The 23922-nt window shown below is 35.5% G+C and overlaps 1 protein-coding gene across 2 annotated transcripts in view; it reads right to left on the reverse strand.

Moving 5' to 3' along the window:
• Dstn (destrin, actin depolymerizing factor) overlaps positions 1-23922 on the reverse strand; it is a 32837-nt gene that overhangs the window by 8419 nt on the left and 496 nt on the right. The window lies entirely within an intron of this gene.

A 23922-nucleotide genomic window follows, 5' to 3' on the forward strand; every position in this document is an offset into this window, starting at 1 on the left:
AGTTTAGTGGTTTCCAGGGGCTGAAAAGCAGACAAATGGGGAGTGATTGCTAATGGATATGGGTTTCCTTTGGAAGTGATGAAAATGTTCTAGAATTTGACAGGGATGATGGACCACAACTCTTGAATATAATGGAGAAAAAAACCCACTGAATGTGAATTGTATCTCAACAAAACTGTCACTAAGAGTAGTACAAGTCTATAATCCCAGCTACTGGGAGGCTGAGGCAGAAGGATCTAAAGTTCAAAGCTGGTTTGGACAACTTAACAAGACCTAGTCTCAAAAAAATTTATAAAGGGTTAGGAAAGTAGCTTAGTGGTAGAGCACTTGCTTAGTATGCATCAAAACCTGCATCCCTTCCCTAGTATAGTACACAACAAAACAAAAAAACATGAAAGAATTCTGGGGGGAGAGAAGGATATACTGAGATCCTAGCATATACTTAATATGAAGGCAATTAGGCTATTTAATCATTCATTAAAAGAGTGCTAAATATACTTCAATCCCATCTAACCTAAACCACACATAATCATGATCACTTCAATCGTGTCTAAAAAAACCCCCACACTTTTATATAAATGAACATTACCCTTCAAATTAAGGAAGTAGCAGATTCAGAAAAATAAGACTATCTAGTCTAATAAAACCTACGCAATCTTATTACATTACTATTACATTCTTATCACATGTACATTCTTACTACATTTTTAAAAAAAGTATTTTGTAAGTAATAGTATTTTTTAATACTATTTTTTTTAAAGAGAGTGAGAGAGAGAGAGAGAGAGAGAGAGAGAGAGAGAGAGAGAGAGAGAGAGAGAGAGAGAGAAAGAGAGAGAGAGAGAATTTTTAATATTTATTTTTTAGTTCTCGGCGGACACAACATCTTTGTTGGTATGTGGTGCTGAGGATCGAACCCGGGCCGCACGCATGCCAGGCGAGCGCGCTACCGCTTGAGCCACATCCCCAGCCCTTAATACTATTTTTAATAGTATAGTGTAAGAATAGTATTTTTCTGATCTTTACAATTTAAGTTAAGGGTCTTTATTCTGCACAGGTGTGGTGGTGTACATACAATGACTGGAAGGCTGAGGAAGGAGGATCACAAGTTCAAGGTCAGCCTCAGCAACTTAGCAAGACCAGTCCCAAAATAAATAATGAAAAGGCTGGAGATATAGCTCAGTGGTAGAGCACCCCTGGGTTCAATTCCTATATCAATTTTTTTTTAATTTTGCCAAGACGTGAATACAATGATCCAAGAAACAAAAATTAATGAAAAACTAGAAACAGACCCCATTTCTCTAACTCACTCCCTACTCTACAATGTTGGCTTCTAAGTCTCATTTAACCAACACCAATTTTTAAATATACCTATCAATACCTAGGATCCCCCAAACACTCTAAATTCTGATTTGGAAGTCATATTGAATTAATCATACGGTGGCAACTGAAAACAAAAAGTGTACATTCTGTAATTATAATGCAGCTAAATCTTAGCCAAATATGGCTTTAACTTAAAGGCATTTCAAAAGCCCTAGTAAGGAGGAGATTTTACTATCAGAAGTGCAACCTGTAGAGGTTTCTGATAGAAGACTGTGCTGAAAGAAATTAACACTGAAGATGTGAAGGACAAACTGGAAGCAGGCAGACCAATTCTGATACAATCACTAATATCCAGGAGAAAGCTCTCAACTATAGGAATGAAGCTGAAAATAAATGTGAAGATGTTCCTGGCAAGGTCAAACCAGAAGACAGGAAGGGGCAGTAGTAAAGAAATTTCAGAACTTTTTAGCTTTGTGACTAGATTGTGAGATATGAACAGAAGGGAAAATGGTACAGCAGTATGACACACTCAGTCTGAAGACTGGGCCCAACATCTATGCAGATGGGGTTAGACAGCAAAGGATCTCACAGGAAGGCTGCCCCATACATATTTTGGAGTAGTCCACGTCCCAGGAGGCACAAACTGCAAACAGGAACAGAGATATCAATCAAGGTGACTAAGAAGAAATTATCAAAAAGTTAAAAACAAAAACACCACCACCAAAAAGCCAGGGTGGGAGATAGTCTCCTAGAAGCTAAGGTAGAACATTTTAAGGAGGGAAGTCATCAATACCAAAAACTGCAGAATTTGAGAATGACTGAAAGCAGACTGGGCTTGAAAACTGGCTCTCTGAGCATTTTAGCAGCCTGAAGAAATGGGTAGAAACACAGACTGAGGACCCAAGAGAACTAAAAAGGTGAAGAAAAGTTATAACTGAGGAGATTGACCATACTAGAGGTTTAAGAGCCAAAACATTAATAATAAAAAAAGCTTTAATATTTAATACTTGGCTACTTTGTAGTACATTCATTATTCCTTGATTAACTCCAATAGAAGGAAGTGTCCAGAGGATAGAGCTTAAACTGCAGGGACATGACAGGGTGGAGAGGGAAAGGAACACCACCACAATTAGACAGGGAGGATTTCACCAGATAGTGTGAGTGTGGAAGCTGACTAAAGTGCTCCAAAATAAAGGGACTGAAACAAAAAGAAAAACAGTTCCTGACAAACAGAACCAGTAAATACGATATGGGGGCGGGGGGGAACTGGACTCCATCTAGATTCAGGTGGAAAATGCCTCCAACGGCAAGCTCAGCAGTTTGGAGACCTTGAATGTTAAAAAAAAAAAAAAAAGAGAAGACCAGAGTTTTGGTTTTGAAAGTATATGAAGCTATGCATAAGAGAAGAACAGGAAGAGGACTATATAGCAAAGATACCAGCTAAAAGTTAATTCCACAAACAAGAGGCCACAGAGACCTTTCCAGGCAGTCATAGCAGCATTCAGGAGGAGGGCATGGGGGCCAGCACAGGATCAATCATGCATACTCCACAATGACTAGACTCTGAGGAGAAGGCTGGAAAGGCAAAATCAGGATGGTGATCAAGAGATGGATTCAATTTGCCAAGTGCTCAATCCTTAATTTCCACTGTGGTGGCTTTAGAGGCTTCAATTATTAGAGTACTATGGTTCTCTTTCTTTGGTATATATTATATACCAAATTTTGCCTGTGAAAATAATAAATATCCCATCAGGTAAAGTGTATGTTCAATGAATACACTTAAAACTGCTATACTTCAGGCATAGTACCATCTTGAAATAGCACTGATATGGAAAAAATGAAGTTTAAACAACTAGTCCCTAGATTCTTCATAGAGAGTAAAACTAAAACCATCAGACAGACTGAGAAGGCAAGGAATGCTACTCCTACAGCCTGTCCCGTCCCCACCCCCTCCTGCCCCCGCCCAAGGCACCTCCCTTCCTCTCACTTCCTTTCTCCTGCTGCCATCACATCTCCTCTGCTTTCACATTTGATATTTTGGTAGGTGAATTAGAAATCTGGAATAAATACTACTAGTGGGATGGAAAAATGACAGAATAATCCTTAACTAATTATACTTTGTTAACAGTTTGGAGACCAAAAGAATAGAACATGAAATTAAAGCACCCCAATCATGGGAAACAGTCCATCCAAGCTCCTATACTAACTAGCTATGTTAACTTGGTCACAGCATTCAACATTTCTAAATTATTTTAGATGCTTCAGCTGTAATTTAAGGGCACATGTTAGATCAGTTATTACCTTGGTCACAGCATTCAACATTTCTGAATTATTTTAGATGCTTCAGCTATAATTTATGGGCACATGTTAGATCAGTTATTATCAAACTTCAATGTACACAGTAATCATCTGCTGACTCTGTACAGTCTCTGTAGTATCTGGAGTAGAGTCTGAGAGTCTTTATTTATAATAAGATCCAGTTGATGACTACTAAAACTTAGTTCTAAAATTCCATGAACTATAAAACTTCAGCCAGGCATGGTGGCACACTCCTATAATCCTAGTGGGTTCAGGAGACCGAGGCAGGAAGACTGCAAGTTCAAAGTCAGTCTCATCACCTTAGAGAGGCCCTAAGCAACTTAGCCAGACCCTGTCTCAAAATAAAAAAATGAAAAAAAAAAAAAAAAAGGTGCTAGGAATATGGCTCAAATTAAGTGCCCCTAGTTTCAATTCCTGAGAAGGAAGGAAGGAAAGATGTAAGAAAACTAGCTCATTGCTGAATTTATTTTTGCCTACAGGTTAAAAAAAAAATAATAGTACTTCACAAATACTAGTAGGTTCAAAGACAAAGCATTTGTTTCTGTGTGCTGTGGGCTCCTGGCCAAGCCTATGTGCCCCTTTCTCAAATTATGTTTCAAGTAAAATATATAGGATTACAAAAGAAGTAAATTATACTGAAAAACAGTTCATCTAGGATGATAGTTAAGAATTCCTTGGAGTATTGATTTTGGTGGATTTGTTATCATAAAGCAGGATTACTGTGAATCTTAAATGTATACAATCATCTTGTTCTTTATCTTTACCCTGTAAAGATATGTAACAGAAATAAGTCCTCTCCCATCACTTTCATTTTTCAATATTTCTCTACAATGTTAGGGCATTAAGATAAATTTAATTGTTCAGCTGTTGAAAAATCTCAAGTTTATCCTGAAAAGGAAATTTGAGATGGGCCTTGTGATAATCCCAGCTACTTGAGAGATTGCAGTAGAAGGATCACAAGTTCAAAGTTTGCCTGATCAACATAGTGAAATCCTGTCTCAAAATTGTACTTCACTGGTAGAGTGTCCCTGGATTCAATCCTAATACCACAAAATAAATTACAAACAAATAATAAAAGCAAATTCACTTTTGATTTTAAATTGTCTAAAAGTTACTGATATTCAAATACACAGTTTTAACAATAAAGACCATTAAAGGATACTCTGAACATAGTACTGAAATTTGCTGCACAGTTGGGAAGGAAAAATTTGAGAGCAAAAATAGATTGCTATCGCAACAGGAGCTTTGTGATTACCTTAAAAAGATATGTTATTCACATCTAGTTTCTCTGTTCTGTGCCAGTGTACCAGCTCTTAGAGCTTTATCCTCATGTCAAAACAGTTGCTGTTAAAGAAACACTTTGCTGCATTTTGTCTCACTTGACTTAAAGCTTTAACTTGTTTATGAAAGGCTCTGAGTCTTCTCTGGCAGAAGATTTATAAAATACCAATCAGATATTAAATCAGTATCAAGATTCACTCAATGTGTGCTTTTTAAAATAACCTTATTACTTACAAACAGGAGACTACTACAGAGAATATGGGATATTGGGTATTTTAAAGTTGCAAATAAGAGAACGTAACTTCAAACATCAATTCTAGCATAAGACTTATAATCTTTGAAACTTGAGCATCAAGTTGTTTGGATTCAATTTTTGTAAACAACTGCACTAGTCCATAAAACTACTGATCTTGCAAAATGAAAACTTACACATCTAAGCCAAAATATCAGAAATAGAGGTCTACTTCTATACTACAAAACTCAAGTAGGACACCTAACCTGACTCAATAATTAAAACCAACTATATTTTACCTAACTAGAGAAAAACATAAATGAAAGCTATCTTAACTACCTAAGAAAATGACTAATTTTTAAACTACTTTTCTAAGCTTAAAGAATCTGAAATACTTGAAAACAGGATACTGCAAAGCAGACAAAGGCTATTTTAAATTTATAAACAACTTGGCAGAAAATACTCACTGGCTCCTTTCTCAACCTACCAACTTAAAAATTTGGGTTCATGATTCCCTTTATTTACATTATATCTTACACAAGATCCAAAAGAAACAACAACAAAAAATGACTAACAAAATATTTGGGTTTGGGGCTACAACAATTGATGTCTTTGAGCAGTAAGGTTAAGATAACAAATAGACACTGAGTGATAAGTACTTTTATTTCCACATATTAGTGCCAAGATCTCTCATGGGTCCATGTTAAGATGAGTGGTGGGGGGCTGAATACATATACCTAATTTAACTCCCTACCAAAATTCCACTGGAAAGATAAAGGAGGGTTTAAAAACACAGAAAGAACAAATCTACCTGGGCAAGAAAAAGAAATATAAAGTTCCAACAGAAAAAATGAGTGAAATTAGTTTGAGAAGTAGTTGGATCCCCACATCCCCTCCTGTACTCCACTCCCTCCTAAACTCTACCCTGCCGTGTCCCTCACCTTTACCCCTGGATTTCTGCAATTTATTTTATTCCCTGAAGACAGTAAATAGTAGGTCCTTCTGTCCCCATCATCATACTGAAAAGAGGAAAGTAGGTGACCATACATAAATGAATGGTAAGACACTCTCCCTACCACCACCAACTTGACGCTTGACTATCAATTACTGTCTTTAGTTCACTATCCCAGACTCTGCTTTCCAATGGTGATGGTAATGTTCCTTTTCTGCACTGATATGGTAACCATTAACACACATGGCTACTGAGCACTTGAAATGTGGCTAATAAAGTTGAGGGGCTAAATTTCAACGTTTATTTTAAATAATTTAACATGAAGTAACACAAGTAATTCTCTTAATACTAAAATAGTATGTTGGTTTAACAAATTTATAAAATATAAATAGTTTTCTGCCTTGGGAAAAAGTAAGTTATTTAGCTTTAATTGATGACTTGTGCCATAAGGAACCTCAGTTATTATTATACTATGAAATGGCAGAATATTGTGTCTAAGAGTGAGGTTTTCAAATCCAATTTTCTACAGTAATTATAAGGTCAGCTATTTGGTGGGGCAAGAAAGCAAACTTGGTGCAAATTCATATAAATTTTTTTAGTTCATATTCTAAGTATTAATTTGGAAGAATCCAAACAATCAAAATGGAGAATGAAATGAAGTTTTGTATAAGACGACCTAACTTTAAGCAAAGACTAATTCTTTGAGATGTCATAACAAGAATTTTTTATTTCTTGAGAGGAAAAATACTCTGGCTACCGAAGAAGAAGTCAAATAGTAGATTTAAAATACTACATAAGGGGGGCAGCATGGGTAGAATGGAAGAACTTTGATAGGGCAAAGAGGAGGGAGGGAATGGGAGGGGGCATAGGGGTAGGAGAATCGGATGAATATCATTACCTTAGGTACATGAATGACTGCACATGTGGTGCGACTCTACATCTTTTTTAAAAAAATATTTTATTTTTTATTTGTAGTTGGACACAATACCTTTATTTAATTTATTTATGTATTTTTATGTGGTGCTGAGGATCCAACCCAGGGCCTCACACATGCTAGGCAAACGCTCTACCACTGAACTATAACCCCAGCCCGGGACTCTACATCTTGTACAACTAGAGAAATGAAAAGTTGTACTCCATTTGTGACAGCATTCTGCTACTGTGTATAACTAATTAGAACAAATTTAAAAAGAAAAGAAAGAAAAGAAACCTGCCAGGAAGGAAGCCAAAGCTTCTGTTATCTTGAAGGGAATATTCTGTGGCTTCCATGTTTAATAGATTTGAGTCTTTTCTTTCTCCTACGAAAAACTCAACACTTTACTGGGCCTGAACTTTGCTCTGTGTTGACCTTATTAATTATATTTTGGCTTCGACCATCCACCTTAGGAATTCATTAAACATTTAACAATGGTATTTTGTTTTGCTTTTAGAAAGCATTTGGGAAGGGGAAGTTGATTTCTCTTTTATCTTTTCATATGAGATGAATATATAAATCCTTCTATGAACCTAATGAATTCAAGCCATCGGACCATTACTTTCATTTCCTTTAAGCATTGGTGGGTAATATCCAAGCACATCCTTATTTTAAATTAAATAGTCTTGTTATCATTGAAAAAAATACTACGTAAAAGAAATAAAGGCAATTTTATTTTATGTAATATTACATGAAACTATTCCAGATGAATTTTACAATGAACTGAGAGTATGTATTTTAAATAAGTTGAAGAAGTCAGATACTAACTTTTTCTTTTTAAAATCTGACTGCATTCTCCTTCTCATAAACTGAACTTGGGGCATTTAACCCAGAAGACCTTTCATCCAGAGAAGAAAGCATGCCATAGGGTTGTATAAGACTTATTTAAATCTTATAACTTCAGGAAGTTGGAGCTAACTTCTTTAGCCTCAATTTCATCATCTATAAACTATAAATATTGCCAACTTGAGAGGACCAATAAAAGCATCTAAATATATTGCCTGGTAATGGTATAATTCAGTAAGTGTCAACTCTTTTCATTAACCAAAATATCTGATCAGAGCTTCTTCAGTGCTTCTTACTTACCAATGTGGTCAATATTTACTAAAGCCTTTGGGCAGTGGAATGTTATGGATAAAGAATTCAAAAACATTAAAATTGATATTTGAAACAGAAATTTCTGTTTGTTCTCTGTTGACCAGAACTGTGAATTAAAAAGTAAACCTGACATCTGATGTGTATCTCTTCTTTCTTCCCATGATTATTAAGTGATTAAATAGCAAAGATATACATAATAAGAGAAGGTGGCAGTCCCTTTAACATACTAAGATTCAATTACACTACCTCCTTCCATTCTCTTTGGCATAGGTTATCACCTATAACCATAAGTCAAAACCCACAATGATGAAAGCTAGGGCCTCTGGGGTGAATTAACAGGTTTTATAAACCTAAAATCTGTCCCTTTCCAGTATGCATTAGTCAAACAAGTGCACAAGAATTCCTCAATCTTTTGATAAGTTCTAAATATCCAGAGGTACTGCATGCAGTTTTATAGATTGTACCTTGATTAAAGGTGCCTGCTCAAAGGGGTAAGACAAAGCTGAATTCAAGTTCCTGCAACTATTTGCTTGCAGGGCTGCAACTATTTGCCTGCAGGGCTGCAACCATTAGGAAGAGTGCCAACTGTTCCTCCCCTAAGGCTGCATCACTCAGAGGGAGGAGTACCACTAATTATACAAAGTCACTACATGGCCCATCAGTGATCCAGAAAATGTTCCAAGTTAACTCTCTGTCTTAATATACTGGTTTATTTCCAAAACACAAAGACAAAAACAAACAAACCAAGATGAAGAGTTAAATATACAACCAATTTCCAATTATAAAAATCCTTATCCTTACAAATTAGAATTTCAAAAAAAGATAATAAAAAAATCCTCATCCACCTTATAGTAAAGTACAGAAAATGTTCTTGAGATGGCAGTCTACACAGACCAAATGATTTTGTGTGTGTGTGTGTGTGTGTGTGTGTGTGTGTGTGTGTGTGTGTGTATGGTACTGGTAACTGACCCTAGGGCTTCGTGTGTGCTAGGCAAGTGCTATTACATCCCCACCCCTTTTTAAATTTTGAGACAAGGTCTCACCAAGTTGCCCAGGTGGGCCTCAAACTTGCAATCCTCCTGTCTCAGCTTCCCAAGTAGTTGTTGGGATTACAGGTGTACACTATAAGCCCAGATCCCCAAACAGCAATTTTACCTGATATGCATTAATATTTAAAGAGCTCCACTAAAAGACTCATGGATAAACTTTAGTAAGAAAAAAAAATTCATTCAATAACCAAAACTCTGAGATACCTCCCCTAACAAAAGAAATTTTAAAAATCTTAACAATCTCTTAAAACAAGTCAGAAAATCATCTCAACAGCCAAAGTAGATTTAAATTTTTTAAAATCTCTGATTGCATGCAATTTCATTTTTCAAACACTCTTAATATGGTTTGTTAATAGGCTTCCCACCCCCAGTAACAGGCAAAAGGTGAGAAAAGGGAGGGTAGGAAGAACAAGGAAGTTGTATAATCCTGAATAGAGTATTTCTTATTTCTCCCCTCCTCTTATAAAAAACTAAAAAGAAAACTGGGAATGGGCGCAGACAGCAATGAAGGGATGTTAAGTTCCCTGGCAAATAAACTTATGCCCTTACTGTTTTCATCCAATGATTTCCAATTTCCTTCATAATAAAATCTAAAACCCTTAGCATACAATGTTCAACTCCTTATGCCCTACCTCTCTAGACTCCTTTCCCATTTCATCCTTCTTAATTCCAGGCATGTACAACTCTGAGATTCCCTGAATATCCACATTTTCTTATGATGCTTTTATCGTTTACCTCTTCACTGTGTCACTCAAGTCCTTCAGGATTTAACTCAGAAATCATTTCTTCTGGGAAGGCAACTCTTACTTGGCCCTCCAGTTAGCAACTGGCCCACCGTTTCCAATCTAAATTATATGATCCTTCCATGTATTAGTTATTTCTATCATAGTATCATTTAGAATTGTGATTAACTGTCTGCTGGTTGAATCCCCCACTAGACTGTGCTCTGTAAAGAGCAAGAACTCAGTATCTTCATCATTCTCTGCCCAGTACACATATATGACTCTCCATTTACCCAGAATCATAAAGTTGCCAACCAAATGTTTACTTAATCATTAAATGTTCAATACTTAATATTTGTTTTAAAACTTATGGTTATATACTTTTTATTTTTAAAAATGTGTATTATGTAAATAGAATTTTAGCATAAATGCTACACGAGACATTAATGAATACACTTATCAATATGCAAAAAGCACATGACCTTTAAGAAACTGATATCCCATGAAACACACTGATGCATTTAATAGTTTGCATTTGAAAAATTAATAAAGCACTACTTAATAAAAAGATGTTATTAGTAGTTTTCTGAGTAGATAGAATGACTGTTTCAAAGGTTTTTTTAATATTTGAAAAAATCTTTACAATCCTTCTATCTCATACATTTTGTGAAAACAGGAAACAAAACATACCTCTCCAACCTTTCCAAACTTATTAAGCTTGCATTACCCTGATACCATCATCATACAAAGGGACAACAAAGAAAACTATAAACTAATATCCCTGATAAACATAAATGTAAGAATTATCACAAAACACTAGCAAACCAAATCTAACAAGAATTCAAAATGATTATGTAGCATGACCAAATTGGATTAATTATAGGGATAGAAGGATGATTTAAATCATGGAAATAAATAATTGTAATATATCATATCAACATGATAAAGGACAAAAACTGTATTGTATGATTATCTCAACAGATGCAGAAAAAGCATTTAATTAAATTCAACATCCCCTAACAAAATTCCTCAACAAATTAAGTATAGAAGGGATATGACTTAACACAAGAAAGGCCTGACATACAGTCAGCCTTACACTGAATGGGGGAAAGCTGAAATTTCCTCTAAAATTAAGGAACAAGACAAGGATGTCCACTTTCAACACTCTTAGTAAGTGGTGGAACCCAGATTTTAAAAATTTCAACATCCAGCATAGTATTGGAAGTCTTAGCCAGGGCAATAAGGTAACAGAAAAAAAAAATTATCCAAATAGAAAAGGATGAAACCAAATTAGCCCTGCTTATAGACAACAGAATTTGATATACAGGGAAAAAACCTAAAGACTCCATCAAACAACTGTTAGAACTGGTAAACAAATTCAGTAAGTTGCAGGATACAAAATCAACACACAAAAAGCAGTACCAATTTTATACAGCAATAATGAACTTGCAGAGAAAAAAAAAATAAAAAAAAACAATCCCATTCACAACAGCTTTAAAAACCCACCCCAGGGCTGAGGATGTGGCTCACTGGTAGAGCACTTGTCTGGCATGTATGAGGCCCTGGGTTCAATCCCCAGCACTGCAATTAATTAATTTAATTTAAGTTAAATTAAGAACCAAACAAACAAAAACCCAGGAATAAAGGAGGTGAACAATCTCTACAACAAAAATTACAAAACACTGCTGAAAGAAACTGAAAAGGACACACACACACAAAATGGAAAGATACTCCAGGTTCATGGATCAAAAAAATAAATATTGTTAAAATATTCACACTACCCAAAGCAATTTACCAATTCAACAAAATCTTTATGAAAGTACCAATGGTAGTCTTCACAGAATAGAAAAAAATAAATCCTAAAATTCATAGGGAACCACATAAGATCCTGAATAGTTAAAGCATCTTGATCAAAAAGCATAAAGGTGGAGGGGTATCGTAATACCTTACCCCAATATACTATAAAGCTATAATGAACACACCAGCACAATACTGGCATAAAAACTGATACCTAGAACAATGGAACAAAATACAGAACTCAGAAATAAATTTACACATCCATATCCAATTAATCTTCAACAAAGGCACCCAAAACATGCACTGAAAAAAGGACAATTTCTTTAACAAATGGTAGTGGGAAAAGTGAATCTCCAAATACTGAAGAATGATACTAGACCCCATTTCTCTCATCATACACAAAAATCAACTCAATTTTATCTCTCATAGTGGAAATACAAGTGATTTTTATCTTTTCTGGTTCTCCTTTTTCTGCATCCTCACCAGTATCTGCCCCCCCCCCTTTTTTTTTTTCTTCTTCTTCTTGATTATAGCCATTCTAACTGGGGTGAGATATCTCACTGTGGTTTTGATTTGTATTTTCCCTAATGGTTAGTGTTGAACTTTTTCTTTTCATATTCTTATTAGCATTGTATATCTTCTTTTGAGAAATGTCTATTCAGATCATTTACCCACTTTAAAATCAGATTATTTGGGTTTTTGCTGTTATTTAATTTCCTACACTCTGGATATAAAGCCCCTGTTGGATGAACAGATGGCAAATATTTCCTTCTGTTCTGCAGGTTACATATTCACTCTGCTATTTCTTTTGCTTTACCAAACACATAACTTTTTGATTCAGTGATATCATACCTAAGACCTATTTTGAAGAAATGATGAAACATGCGCAAAGATTTACATGAAAGGCAACAGAGAATTTCTTTTTCTTTTTCTTTTTTTTTTTTTAAGAGAGAGTGAGAGATGCGGGGGGGGAGAGAGAGAGATTTTTTTAATATTTATTTTTTAGTTTTCGGCGGACACAACATCTTTGTATGTGGTGCTGAGGATTGAACTCGGGCTGCACACATGCCAGGCGAGCGCGCTACCGCTTGAGCCACATCCCCAGCCCCGAGAATTTCTTATAATAATGGAATTGTATTTAACAGGAAGATAATTTAATGTCACAGTACATACATGATGATACAACTGGAATCATTTTCACACATATATTTTATAAACCAAAGTCACTCATTTAAAGTGTAAATGTGGCAGGTTAACACCTGGTTTGGATGTGAGGTGTCCCCCAAAAGCTCAAGTGTGAGACACTGCAAGAAGGTTCAGAGGAGAAATGATGGGGTTATAGGAGTCTTAACCCAATCAGTGATTTAATCCCCTGATAGGGCTTAACTGAGTGGTAACTGAAGTGGTAGGGGAAGTGAGAAATGGGGAGTGGCTTTGGGTACATATTTGAATCTGGTCAGTGCAGTCTCTCTCTGCTTCTTGATCACCATGATGTGAGCTGCTTCCCTCAGCCACACACTCCACCATGATGTTCTGCCTCACCTTGAGCCCTGAGGAATGGAGCCAGCCTTCTATAGACTTAACACCTCTGAAACCATGAGCTCTGAAATAAACTTTTCCTCCTCTATAGTTGTTCTGGTCAGATCCTTTAGTCACAGCAGTGAAAAAGCTGAAGAAAACAGTAGGTTTTAGAATACTCGAAAAGTTGTGCATCTATCACCATAACTTGATTTTAGAACATTCTGAGCCCTCTAAAAAGAAACCTCAAATCCATTACCACTCATTCTTCTTTCCCACTCCCCACAGCCCTAGCCACTACTAATTTATGTCCTATCTCCATGGATCTGCCTATTCACATTTCATACAACCAAAATAATACAAAATGTAGTCTTTTGTGGCTTGCTTCTTTAGCTCAGTATGTTTACAAGTTTCATTCTTGCTGTAACACATTATCAGTACTTCAACTATTTTGATTGCCAAATAATATTTTATTGTATGGACATACTACATTTTACCTATCCATCCGTTGATCAATTGGGTTGTGCTCACTTGGGGGCTATTATGAATAATGCTACTGTGAACATTCATGTACAAGTTTTGTGTACATACATTTTCATTTTACTTGGGTATATAAGTAGGAACAAAACTGATGGGTCATATGGTACCACCCAAATTTAACTTTTTGAGGAGTTGCAGAACTTTTCCAAAATGGCTATATCATACATTCCCACCAGCAATGCATGAAAGGTTCCAATTTCACAGCCTTGCCAACATTTGTTACAGTTATCTTTTTATTATAACCAGCCTGGAGGATAAAAAGCATTATGTTATGATGATTTTGATTTGCATTTTCCTAATGACTAGTGATGTTAAGCATTTTTTCATGTGCTTATTGGTGATTTGTACATCTCTACAAATAATGATTAAAATACTTTTTGTCTATAAGATTGGGCTGTCTTTTTATTGTTGAGTTTTAAGAGTTCTTTATATATTCCTACATACAAGTTCCTGTCAAATATGTGATTTGCAAACATTTTCTCCCATTCTGTGGGTTGTTGTTTCACTTTCTTGATGATATTCTTTGGTGCATGTATGTTTTTAATGAATTTTAATTTATCTGTTTTATTTTTTTAAATTAAAAAAAAATTTTTTTTCAGTACTGGAGATTGAACCCAGGGGGTACTTTTATCATTGAACCACATCCCCAACCCTTATTTTGAGACAGAGCTAGCCTTGAACTTGAGATCTTCCTGCCCTAGTCTCCCCAGTCTCTGGAATTACAAGCATGCATTATGGCAGCTGGCTTGCTTTTTCTTTTGTTACTTGTGCTTTCAGTGTCAAGTCACCTGGAATGCCAAAACTGGCAAAATAAAACAACAACAAAAACAAAATCAACAAAAACTGCTTCAAACAAGGTCATAAGGGTCTATGCCTATGTTCTCTCCAAGGAGTTTTATAGCTTTAGCTCTTAAATTTAGATCTCTGATCCATTTTGAGTTAAATCTGGCATACAATGTGAAGCAGAGATCCAAGTTCGTTCTTTTGCATGTAGGTATCCAGTTGTCCCAGCAGTTTGTTGAAAATGCTATTTTCCCCCACTGAATTACCTTGGCACTCATTACATTGGGACATGGGAAATAAAGTTTTATCCTTATAGATGAATTCAACTGTGTGGGGGAAAAATAATTTATATTGGCAGTTTTCACACAATCATTTCTTCCACTAAACTAAGTATTAAAATCTATAATTATCTTATTTAGTTGGATTCTTATTTCTTAACTGTCTCTCCATTAGAATGCATACTTCTTAGAGACAGGGTCCTTATCTTACATATTGTTGAGTACCCAAAGCCTACAACAGTACCCTATTCCTCGGAGGAACCTAAAAATTATTTATTTGAAGAATGAACATATATAAAAAATGGCCTGGGAGAAAATGTGCCAAATGTTTACATTTTGGTTGGGATTGTCATTACTACTAAATTTTTCCTAATATTCTACAATTATTCTTATAATCAGATAAGCAATTAAGGTATTTTGAAGATTTGTAATAAGCTGGATCAATATATTATTCCTCAAAGTTCTAAGAACCTCTGTTTTTGCCAAACTATTTTAATGACATCATCAACCTTGAGTCTAGATCTGGGGAGCCACCACTGATGATCTTTCCTTCTCTTATGCCACTCAACCAAATTACATCAAGTTCTATAAGGTCTACCCACAAATATATATCCAATCTACCCACCTCTCACCATCTCCACTACCAAAAATTCTAAATTAAGCTATAACCATCTACTTACTGCCTGAAAAAAAAAATTGGGGGGGGGGGGGCTCATTTGTACACATACACACTGATGAACAGGAACAAATCATCTCTCTCCATTACTTAACTTGTCCCCACTACTATACACCTAATGGCTTCCTGATGTGATCAGAATAAAATTCAAATTCCTTACCTTTGGCCTAACCACTTTTCCTGGTCTAATTCTCGCCTATAACCCCTTTCCCCCCTATTTCACGGAATTCTAGCCAAACAAGCCTCTTTTTAATGTGCATATGTAATGTTCATTGTGTTCTCAAGGTCTTTTTTACAAAAGAGTTCCTCTGGCCTGAAATGAATGGAAAGGCTAGCTCTTTTGTACCATGCAAGGCTCTCGCCTTAAATGCCACTCACTAAAGGACTTTCTCCAACAATCCTAGCAGAAAAGGACAACTCTGCTGGTATTGCCTATTGATTATTTTAATTTTTTTCATACCATTTTAATTACTATCTGACATAATTTTTGTTTTTGTTTTTTTTTTTTTTGGTCTGTTCCTCTGTATTAGAATGTTAAGTTCAATGAGGAACAAACTGTGTTTTTCAATACTGTATCTCTAGTACCTGGATTAATTCTTGGCATGTAACAATCCCTTGAATATTTGTTGAATGAATGATTGCTATTATAAACACTGAGGGGTTTGAAAAACTATGATTAATTCTTTCTTAATTACTTTAGAATAAAATATATCTAAGAGTGAAAGTCAAGGTATTTTTACATCAAGAATCAAGTCACCCACAAAAATTAAAATAAAAAAAATTCATTATATATGATTCTAAGTAAAATAACATTAAAGAACATTAAAGAAATAATAAAACTACAGAAACATGTTCTAATGTACTCCTCCCCATCCTTTTATATGATCTATAATTACAAAAGCATGCACTGCTGGAATAAGGATATGATGGCTAACATAGAGCAGGCACAATGGTGTACATCTGTAATTCTAGCTACTTGGGAGGCTGATGGAAGAATCACATTTTGAAGCCAGTTTGGGCAACTTAGGCTCTATCTCAAAATTATAAAAAAGCTGGGGAGAGAGTGCTTTCCTTGCATGTGTGAAACCTTGAGTTCAATCCCTAAGAGCACCACCAAAGGAGGAGGGAAAAAAAGAGACAAAACCAATACAGGATATAGGATTAATAAGAACTCTGAACTACTCTAAACATTTACTCAAGTTAATTAGAGACAACATGTACAAGTGGGAATCTATGTGATTAGTGCTACAGAGTAGCAAGATGCCCTGGCTGTCAAAAATAAATGATTCTGTCTGAAGGGAGGTAACTAGAGGGAGCTACCATGTCAAGGAGATCTTCCCAGAATTAGCTCTTGAAGGTTTAGCTGCCTTTTGATTGGCTAAGCGTAAATCCATTTTTAAAGAGTTCAGTGATATTTGACTTTTTCCATTCATATAGCAAGTAAGGAAAAGAGTATCAATCTAAATTAGATCCAAAGCTGATACCATTTAATAATATTATTCTAACCAATACTGATAAGCACTTTACTACATGCCAGGCACTTCTTTAAACCCACAGTGTTGTGATGGTAGGCACTATTGACATTCTCACATGGAAGAATCATAAAATCAAGGTACAAAACAGCCAGTAACTTAAGGTCATTTGGTTAGTAAGTGGTGGAACCCAGATTTTAAAAATTTCAACATCCAGATTCTGAGTCCATGCTCTTAACCACTGGTCTGTATGGTATAACTGGAACAACACCTGCCTAAATGGATAAGCACTGAGTAAGGTATGAGAAAACAAATGTGTGACACCCAGTATTTATCTAAGACAGCATTACTTCTTGTGCTTTCTTTTGTTAGGACTTCAAGTGCTTTTCTATGGTTCAGGATACTTTACTGAGCATCAAATACCACTTGGTTTCATTTTCAAGGAATGGAGGAGAATTGGCATTTATTGAGGGGTTTCTGTATACCAGAATCATTTTAGAGATATTACTCTAATAATACTTGCCTCATCTATCTCAAAGGATTTTCACTGTAAAATTCTCTAAATTGCAATACAGTCTGAAAAGAGGAGGTCCTATTCAATTAGTTCAGTCCTTAAACCCCAATTTCCATTGAATCTTAAAAAAGTATGTGGGAACAAAATGTATAAAAATTAAAGTAATCCATCTCCACAAGAACCCGTCTTTTATCACAACTAAGAACAACTCTTCCTTCCTGTTCATTAACATCTGTGTGAGCCTACTATGACAGGCATCATACTACTGATAGTACAGAATATCTTTAAAGAATTCAACATTACAGTTTCACAAAATATCTTAGTGAGTGCTATAAAAGAAACATTTGCTATCCTTTTTTTTTGGGGGGGGGGGAGGGGTACTATCTTTTTGGGGGTTACTATCCTTTTTTGGGGGGTACTATTCTTTTTTTGGCAGGAGGTACCGGGGATGGAACCAAGGGGCACTTAACCACTGAACCACATCCCCAGACCTATTTTGTATATTGTTTTTAGAGAGAGTCTCATTGAATTGCTTAGTACCTCACTTTTGCTGAGTCTGGATTTGAACTCTTGATCCTCCTTCCTCAGCCTCCCGAGCCACTAATGCTGCTTCTTATACATGGGCAGAAATGCAAAGAATTAAATTATTGGTAATCATATCAACTTCTCATTACATATTAAACAGACCAATCCACAAAATAAACTGGTCAAATAAGATGACCTCTAACCACATGTAGCTTAGAGAGTCCTTTAAATATGGCTGGTGTGACTAAATTTTATTTCATTTTAATTGTATTTTAAAGTTCTCAATTTTATTACTAGAAAAAATGTTAAGTATGTCTGGAGCAACTTGGCTATGTGACTCTACCTTTTCAACTGTAAATTTTACAGTATCTAAATATAGATCAAATCTGTCCAAAGAAAATGTGTTTGAATTGAAATGAGCCTTAATATAAAATATACAAAGGATTTCAAACAATTTGAAAGACAAGAGAATGTAAAGATACTCATTATTTTTTATACTGATTAAGTGTTGATACAGGGGATGGAGCTGTGGCTCAGTGGTAGAGAGCTTGCCTATCATGTGTGAGGCATTGGGTTTGATTCTCCCATACATATATAAAATAAATTTAAAAATAAAGATCCAGCAACAACTAAAAAAATATATATACATTAAAAAAATAATTTAAAATAAAGTTGATACAGCCAGCAGCTCAGGAGGCTGAAGCAGGAGGATCAAGAGTTCAAAGTCATCCTCAGCAACTAAGTGAGGCACTAAGACTCAATGAGACCCTGTCTCTAAATAAAATACAAAAAAGAGCTTTGGATATGGTTCAGTGGTTGAGTTCAATCCATGATACCCCCCCCCCAAAGTTAATACAATATTTTGGATAGGTTGAATAAATAAATTTGAATAAATTGATAGGTTGAATAAATAAAAAGATATGTTAAATAAATTTCATCTTTTCTTTCTACTTTTTAAAATGGGGCTACCAGAAAAATTTAATTACACACATAGCTTGTATTTATTTCTATCTTACAACACTGGTATAAAGGTTAAACATTCTTATAACAAAACTTCAATACTTTGAGAATTCCTTAAAGCCCCCAGGTTTCAACAATAAACTTAAAAGATTACTCCAGAGCAAGTTGGAGGAGTCTTAACTTTATGCTTATGTGCCTGCACATTAGCCTTAGCTCTATTACTATCTGAAAATACACCAATAAAAATATGAGAACATTTTGAAATCAAAACATGATTACTTGTACAAGCTAAGAGAGGAATAAGAACAGGAAACTCATCTTTGCTTTTCTATGATAAGGCAAACAAAAGTAGCAAACTATAATCTTAAAATACTGAAAGGAGTAAACAGTCTTTCTCAGATGTGATCCAAAAGCAAAATTAAGTGACAAATGACCTCACTGTAATATGTACTGAAGTTTCTTTCAGATAACTCACCAATGTCTTGCTGCAACAGAACTAGTTCTCAGCCTTTTCATTCTTTCAACTAGATTCAATTCTTAAGTTTTAGTTGCATTTTTTTTTTTTTTACTTAAACCATTTACTTTAAAAAATATTTTAGTGCTGGGGATATAACTCATTTGGTAGAGTACTTGCTTCACATGTACAAGGCCTTTGGACTGGGTTCAATCCCCAGCACCCCCCCCCACACACACACACAATTAAATTGATTCTTCCATTTTAACACAAAAAAGCAAATTATAGATTAGAGTGAGCAACAAGATCAGTTACGAGAAGACTAGCTCAGAATTAAGAATCACTCTAGACTAAAATCTATTGACTCAATGGAGGTCCTGGTATAACAGATTCCAATGAATGTAACAAGCGTGTCCAAAGTATTACTGGGATAAATGAGCCTTATGTTTATTTCTCTAAGTCTATATCTTTCTCAACAAAATTTTAAGAAAAAAGAATAGGTGATAGCTCAGAAGCACAATTTCACGTAAAAACTTCTAGCTTCTCACATCAAAACAAAGAAAGGGACAGAAAAAAACTGTCATTAAAATATTTCTGAATTGTTCGTTATGAACCTTTGTATATTACTCATGGACAATATAGAGAGGACTATTATGCCCCAAAGGAAATAAATTCGAGATAACTACAACAATCTTAGTTCTTTATTGTTCTGTGGATTATATGTACAAATAGCAAACAGTACAATAAAGAGACTGGGCCTAGGAACTCAGGACTCAAGTGTTGCTCTGCAGATTAAAAACAATGCATTTGGGGCTGGGGTTGTGACTCAGTGGTAGAGTGCTTGTGTGGCACTGGGTTCAATCCTCAGCAACACATAAAACTAAATGAATGAATAGAACAAAGGTATTGAAGAAAAAAAATGTATTCATGCACATTTGTAATCCCAGCTATTCCAAAGGCTGTGGCGGGAGTGTCTCAAATTCATGGCTAGCCTACACAAATTAGCAAGACTCTGTCTTAAGATAAATTTGGAAAGGGCTGGGTGTGTAGTTCAGTGGTAGAGCACTTGCCTAGCATGCACAAGGCCCTAGGTTCAATTCTCAGTACTGCCAAAAGAAAGAAATAAAACACTGCATTTATATGTAAATTTAGTTTTCAGGACCTTGGATATTTATTAAAATTTCAAGCATAATGTGTTTCAACTTGAGGTATTTAATTATTACTCAAAATATATTACCAAGTTACATTAGCATAAAACCATAAATGCTCAGAGTCCTCCTTTATTATAAAACATTTTATTTAAACCAATTCTATTAGAAAAGTAGTCATGATTATGTTTTATATTGAAAGTTTGTTTTTAAATAGGCTTTATTTTTTAGGGAAGTTTTAATTCAGAGCAAATCTGAACAGAAAGTAAAATTTCCATACATTCCATGTTTGTTTTTAACATTTGGCTAGTCAACTGCCTAGGAAAAAGAGGGGAACACATATAAAGTGCAAGGGGTTAATCTCCATGGACCTCAGCTTAAAAAAAAAAAAAGGAATTCTACCCTGAAGTGCTCCATGGTTTAGCCCTCCAGAAGCTGGAGAATGGCTGGGAACTAGAATGAACAGAGAACTGAATTTCTGTGATTTAGCAGCTAAGTGGCCTGGAAAGAGACTTATGTGACAGAAGAAAGGAATATTATTATATTATTTTAGAAGTCATCCAGTGTTTAAAAAAGCTGCAAAGGGCAAAGCACAGCATTTATGTAAATACAATATGTATTATTAATAATGCATATCATATATGTACAGCGACAAAGTATGGAACTATCAGTGAGAATGGAATAGATCAATTTTAGGTGATTATGTTTGCATCCTGGAAAGCAGTGATGGTAAAGAAATTCACCCTCATTATTCTGTATTAGGGGAAAAAGGTAACTAAAAAGGACAGGCCTGTTATATATTTTGAAATAAGGCCCATTTCCATTCTTCCTCAAGATTCCCTGGTTTATGTGCCCCTTTTTTCTTTGAGAAATTTCTCCTTAATAAATGTTTTCCTAATTTGCTATAGCCTGAATAAAATCATCTCCTTAGTGGGCCAGTACATTGTGTCTTTGACACAGGAATAGGTATCTCTGGGGAGAGAAGGGAATGGGAAGAAGATGCATATTTGGCTGAATATGGCAAAAAGTTAACCTTTTATAAAAATCATGCATACTTTACTGCTTAAAATGTTTCAAAATTATTAGCTTGGTTTGTTAGAACAGAGTTCTGATTAGGGTAAAGTTAACAGGTTAGAATATCAAGTAGACCTGAACTTTATTTTAGGGGCAAGACTATACTCCCACTTTCCAGAAAGCTATATATCTAAGCTGCCAGTACACATCTTGGTTATAAGAGCTAGGAAAGTCTATGTGTGACGTCTTAATCCATATCCAACAAAACTACTGAGCAAACAACCCTAGGAACTTGATGGTGGACTGGTAAACAATCTTTGCACATATAATAAAGAAACTGGCACACCCAGTACACACATAAAAAATTTTTTTCTCGAGGTGTGTAAATGTGGTTCACGTGGCGGTAGGCTCTTTTTTGGGTGGGGGCACTATAAAAATGAGACATCTAAAAATATGATCTCATTTTAAAGTGCCCAGGATGATTTTCTGAATTGGTTTCAAATTGCTTTTTTACAAGTGCTTCTAGAAGACTTGGTGAGTACCAGGAAGTAATTGTGCTGTTTTATAACAAACCCATTAGCAGTTAAAATGTAACCTCAGGAAGAAAGAAACAAGCTTGGAATCAAGTATCAAACTAACAAATCTAAACAATTCCAAATACAGAAAGAAAATGCTAGACTAGAATCTAGGATAATAAAGGAACTCTTCTTCTTCACAATATTTTCTAAGAGTTGGACTGAATGGAGATGCTTTGTGTTCACAAGACCAAATATACGAGTTACCTTTAAAAATGATGGGTCTGAATTCTGAACTCTTTATTCTTTGCAAGCATCCAAGCCAAAGTAGCTTGTAAAGGCTTCTTGATTTCACTAATACCAAAAAGTTTGAGATCTATTAGAATTCATCCACGTTTTTATTTCTTCTCCCCACAAGTACCAAGGAATAGGAAAAACACTTCCTTTATTTCATTTTAAGGTACAGAGGGTTAGGAATTTAAATTCTAATATTAAGTATTTAACATAAGCGTTTAACCAAAGTCAAAATATTTGGTCCTATTTTCAAACAAAAATAAAGACTGTATTAGAAACTAAAAAAAAAAAAAAAAAAAAAAAAAAAAAATTAATTCAGAAGACTCTAAAGCAGGCTCCAGTCCACTTCAAAGCACTTTCATCAAAAGGGATGGTCTTAAATTTATCAGCACTCAGACTTCAGTTTTAAAGTCTTCTAGTGTAAGGTACCATATACTTAAAATCTTAAAGATGTTAAAGACTTAAGATGGTGATCCTCTTGGTAACTTACATTAAACCAAAAAGAACCTCAGACTAAATATCAAACCCCTATTACACAACCTCAGCCATTAAGAAACTACCTGTTAATCTCTTTTTCTTCCACAGCCTGCATCTTCATGAAAATTGCAATACCTTAAGAAAACCAAAACTGCTATTCCACGAAAACATTCTGTATGCAGATAAAACTGGTACCAACTGATTCCAGACAGAGAGATGCAATAACAATGTGATATTTCTAGCAAAGTCTGGATAAGACTTTGCCTGCAAATCATTGACCAAAAATGGTAACAGTATGTGCACACTACAGAAAATAACAAAATGTTCTACCTAATCGTAGAACGCTGTTTTACAGCAGATGAGAGTGACAGTTTAGAGAAAAAAAAGTAATATATAAATTAAGCCAAATCTCCATCATCTACAATAAACATGTTTACTTTTTAGTGACTCAGGTAATTTAACAGACTTTTTAAAAGCTCTTAAATTTGCTTGTATTAGCGTCCCACCATCATGCCCAAACCTTGCATGTCAAGTTGTGGCAAAGCCAAACTGTTTACAAGTAAAAGAAAGTTTCTATTCATACACGGACATATCGGGTAGGGAAGGGTTAAAAGAGACATTGCCAAGCTTGACAAGCATAACGAGAGTGCTGCTGGAAGCTGATTGCCAGATACGACAAACAAAGCGGCTGCAAGGCCACCCGGTTCTTAATCATGCCAGGGTCACGCTCCTCAGCGATCATCCGCCCTCTAGGGTCGTTGAATAAAGGTCTTCTTTTCCTTATTGATGGAAAGATCTCAAGACGGAAACAGGCGCGGGTCACTGAGAGCCGGCTTAGGGGAAACCCGCGCCACAAGGCTCGTCGCCGGGTTCCAACCCCCCTCCCCTCGGGCCTGCAGACCCCTGGATCTGTATCCGAAGCTGTGCGGGCGTTCGCCCCTGTGTACCAAAGCCAGGAGAGACTCCGCGGAGGCCTCGCAGCAGCTGGGAAGCTGCCACAGAGCGCAGGGC

Source organism: Urocitellus parryii, chromosome 6 (assembly GCF_045843805.1).
Source record: "Urocitellus parryii isolate mUroPar1 chromosome 6, mUroPar1.hap1, whole genome shotgun sequence".
Taxonomy (NCBI): domain Eukaryota; kingdom Metazoa; phylum Chordata; class Mammalia; order Rodentia; family Sciuridae; genus Urocitellus; species Urocitellus parryii.